This window comes from Oratosquilla oratoria, chromosome 7 (assembly GCF_046742065.1).
Source record: "Oratosquilla oratoria isolate Oo_2021 chromosome 7, ASM4674206v1, whole genome shotgun sequence".
NCBI classification, from domain to species: domain Eukaryota; kingdom Metazoa; phylum Arthropoda; class Malacostraca; order Stomatopoda; family Squillidae; genus Oratosquilla; species Oratosquilla oratoria.
Genome location: NC_134783.1, coordinates 65,008,988 through 65,013,987, shown reverse-complemented (window position 1 = coordinate 65,013,987; position 5,000 = coordinate 65,008,988).

The window sequence follows — 5,000 nt, the reverse complement described above, 5'->3', positions numbered from 1 at the left end:
TATATATATATATATGCACATTACATATATATATATATATATATATATATATATAATTATAATATATATACATTATAATATATATACATATATATATATATATATATATATATATATATATATATATATATATATATATATAACACTTAAACCCACTCTCGGAGAAAGATAAGCTGAGATACAGAGTAAAACCGTATATTTCGACCACTGACTGTGGTCCTCTTCAGCAGTTACAATTATAGGGTACATAGACAAGAGGTTATATACAGAGGAGGAAGGGGCATTGGGGGACTCAGTAAGCCTCAGGTCACTTGCCCCGAGTGAGGTCGGACGTTACGTCCTGTAGAGATGAACTTGTCAACCGCCATACTAGTTATAGCATCAGGTGACCATTGACCTTTGGATGTATTATAATTAGGAAACTTTTTTATTAGTGAGGACTCAATAATTTTTCTTTTGAAACTACAATTTGAATTGTACACTGTAGCTGCATTCCTCCAATCTATTCTGTGATCTAAAAGGCTAGAATGGAGGAATACAGCTGAGTTTTCTTGCCCGTATCGTATAAAATTTTTATGTTCTTTAATCCTAGTGGGTAGATCACGTCCCGTTTGTCCCCAGTACACTTTATCACAGTCGAGACATGGTATCTTGTATACTCCAGATATGTCCTTATTGGATGTTCTATGATGGGTTTAAGTTTTATGATGGGTTTAAGTTCTATGATGGGTTTAAGTTTTATTTTATTCGTGTGTTACGACACTTACGTTACTTGAATATATATATATATATATATATACCGTAGCCATATTAGGCTAAATGTTACCCACTGCGTTTTATATCCTTCCTTATCAACGAGCAGTGGGATGCGGACAACTCAATGGGTATCATTCTGTCAGCGTGGACATTTCGCCCGCTGACCACGTGATCCCTAAATGGAACTCGCAGCCGGTCGGCGCGGTCAGCACCTGACCCGGAAAATTGATCATAGCCTGTGGTCACTACCTCCCAGGGCTGCCAACTAGGCCGAACTATTAGCGGTCACCGCCGCTGCGCGCATGCGCAGATCGACCACTCGCCCACTCTCCCTCACCCTCCCAGATCCACAGAGGAAGGGCATGGAGAATCTTGAACTTACTTTGCGGCAGCGCGCCGTTGAGGGCGTTGAGGGTTGTGAGAAGAGGAAAGGGAGGCCTTTTGGATAGATTTAAATGAATCCATAGAGGTCTTAAGGAGAAATGTCACTGCATTGGTCTTGGGAGATCTTAATGCTATGGTAGGAAATGAACCAATAGACGGAGTGGTTGGGAAGTGTGGATTTAAAAAAAAAAAAAAAAAAAAATGTAGTGGGGAGTTAATAGTGAAGACGTGCCCAAAAATATTTTACGATAGCAAATACAGTGTTTAGGAATAAAGTTAATCATAAGTACACATGGAAGAGGGTGGTGGATGGAAAGGTGGTAGATAGGGTGTTAATGGACTACATAGTGGTAACCGGGAGGATAGTGGGAAGATTTTTGGATGTACATGTTTTTAGGGAGAGAGTCGGGAGTATCAGATAATTTTCTGGTGGAAGGTAAGTTGAGAGTGGAGGATAGATGGGGAAAAAGAAAAATGAGAGAAGGTATGTAGGTGCTCAGGTAAACTGCTTAAATGAGAAAGGAAAGAATAAGGAGTATAAGAAAAAGATGAGAGAGGAGTGGGAGGGAGTGAAGCATAGAGTAGATCTAGGAGTGGAAGAGGAATGGGGATGGTTCAAGGAGGGAGTCACAAAGTGTGCAAAGTTGGTGTGTGGAACAAGGAGGACGGGAGGAAATAGAAGGAAAGGTAGTGAGTGGTGGGATGATGAAGCAAAAAAGGTGTAGAAGAGAAGAAACGAGCATTCATAGATTGGTTACAAAATAGGACGATTGAATCATATGAGAGGTACAAAGAAAAGAGAAAAGAAGTAAAACATAAGATAAAGGAGGCAAAGATGAGAGCAGATGTGAAATGGGGTAAGAGTATGACAGAAAAATTTCAAAGTAATAAAAATATGTTTTGGAAAGAAATTAAGAGAGGAAGAGGAGGCAAATCAAGTAGAGAGGAAAAGGTAAAAGGTGCAGATGGAGAGATGATAATAGAAGAGACGCCAGTAAGAGGAAGATGGACAGGGTATTTTAGGGAGTTGCTAAATGTGAAGGAGGATAGGGAGGGAAAGGTAGTTGGAGTGGGAAGCACTAAGACAATGTCAGTGATGAATGAGGAAAGTGGAGGAGAAATAAGAAAAGATAAGGTGATAGCAGTTATTAAAATGATGAGAGCAGGTAAGGTACCTGGGTTGGATGGGTGCCATGCGGAGTGTCTAAAAAAGGGAGATACAGTGATGGTGGGCTGGCTGGTGAGATTGTTTAATGCTTGTTTAAAAGAGGGTAGAGTGCTGGAGGACTGGAGGAGTGCCTGTATAGTTCCACTTTTCAAGAAAAAAAAAGGAACAATTGTGAGTGTAGTAGTTTTAGAAGGATCAGCTTATTGAGTGTAGTTGGGAAGACTTATGGGAGGGTTTTAATTGAGAGGATTCGGAGAGAAATAGAGGGAGTAGTTGGTGAGGAACATTGTGGGTTTAGGACAGGTAGGGGTTGCGTAGATCAGATGTAAACGCAAGGGTAATGGGCCGGGGATTGGGGATGGTTAAAGAAAACGGAGAAAAATGGGAGAGAAATCACTTGTTGCTTGCTGACGACATTGCGCTTGTGGCAGGATTAGAGGAGGGATTAAGATAGTGACAAAGTTTGGGAAGGTTCAAAAGAAGGAAGTTGATGATGATGTGGGTAAAAGTAAGGTGATGAGATGTACAAGGGGAGAATGTGGCAGCGAATTGGAATGAGTATTGTTACCGTACCATAGTCACCCCTGTGTGTATTGTGTTTTCTGTTGTGTCGTGTCTTCCGTTTCCTTTTTCACGCAAACGCAGTTTTGCCAGACGAAATCAAAGTATTTTGAAGATGAACATATCTGCGAATATGTTATACATTTGAGATTGTTGTGTTCTAGTTAGTGTATGAGAATTCAAAGAAGTATTTGCTTTAATTTCTTATGATGTATGAACAATGTTTGATTTACGCTTACATCGTATGTATGTCAACAGAATCCACTGCATTGTTGAAACTTGTTGACATCCACACGGTTAGAGTGGATTCACGCCTTCTCTTTCCCTCTTACAATCAAAAGAATAACACGTATTGTTGTGTTATTGGGGGATTCAGTTTACACATGCCTGAATTAGCATGTTTACCACTAAGATAAATGGGAGGTTGATATAAAGAAGGAAAGAGCAATGTAGGTATGTAGACTTGTAATTTGTGTGGTATTGAAAGTTCATTATTATCTTGATTATATTTAGAGATTGATTAGATACTCAATGATCATGTTTGATATTTATGTATATACATGTCATGTCATGGCAACCACATGGTGGTGAACTATTCCATTGGTGTTAATATAGAGAACAATCCTTTAAGATGTGTATTAAATATAATGATTGAATTTGTGTTGGTTGTGTTGAATATAATTCATGAATAATGATATTGTGGAGATCAGAATCTCAGTACAGATCTACTGGATGCAAGTAATGGAACAAATCTTTATCTTATGTTCTACCTCACATATACAAGAATATGCATGAGTATTATGATAGCATGTAATGAAGATATAATCAATATAACCTTTAGTTAAATATATGTAAATAACTACCTCTATCTTTACCTAACCTCAATAGTGATAATATATGATATAGGTGATACAGAAAAGAGTTATTTCTAGTCTGTCACCCTCCTTTAAGGGATGAGGTAATATCTGTAAGAGTTATTATTATCCTTCTGGGTCCTTTATTTACTAACTGATTATCTTAGGTTAGAGGTGTGGATGTGACAGTATTAAGGGAGAGAGACTGGAGGAAGTGGATAGCTTTAGATACTTGGGTGCGAATGTGGCGGAAAGAGAGAAGTGGAGGTGGAGGTGGAATGAAGATTGAAAAAACAAGTAATTGCCTTGGTGGATTAAAAAGTGTAATAAGAAATAAACATTTGGGAAAGGATGCTAAAAGGAGATTGTATGAAGGAATGATTGTGCCGACAGCTGTGTACAGGGGAGATACATGAAATATATGAGAGGAGGAGAGGAGGAGAGGAGGAGTTTTAATGTTTTTGAGATGAGGTGCCTGAGAAGTATGATAGGAGCTACTAGGATGGATAGAGTGAGAAGCGAGGAGGTGAGGAGGAGAGCGGGGGTAGATGTAATGGCGGCATAGAATATTTTGTGTGTGTTGTACATACGGATTTGTAATATTGTTTATTTATTATATATTTTATATATTATTGTGAGAACCAAATGTTCATTTAAACGTATATGTTTATTATTATATATTTTATATATTATTGTGAGAGCCAAGTGTTCATTTAAACGCATAAGTTTTTCCCGCCAAGTCGGAGATTCTTGGCGTCGCTTGGCGTCGGAGCCAGTCTTGGTTCAGCTTACAAAGCGACCGCGCGCTTGTCTTTGCTGTACTAATTAATTTAAATATTTAACTCAAATTCGTTTCATTTAGCCACCCAGTATATAGAAAGGAGTTGGGAGATAGGGTGGATGAAAAAGTATTGGGATGGTTTGGACACATGGAAAGAATGAGTGAAGAGAGATTAGTAAAAGAGGTGTGGAAGGCAGATGTGGAAGGAGTGAACATGAGGGGGCGACCAAAGGTGAGATAGATGGATGGGGTAAAAGGGGCATTGGGAAAGAGGGAATGTCTGTTGAGGAAGGACGGGAGAAGACAGAAGATAGGGGTGAATGGAAAATGGTTGTGTATGGATAATGCTGTGATGCATGGAAGTAGTGGGTGGGGGGTGGGGGGTGAGGGAGTATTTTGACGTAGCCCGAAGGGATTTCTCCCCGTCTTCTCCATTTCTGCATGAGGGGACGGAGAGGGGGGGTCGCCGATTAAATGAAGCGGCCTTGCTGTGGAA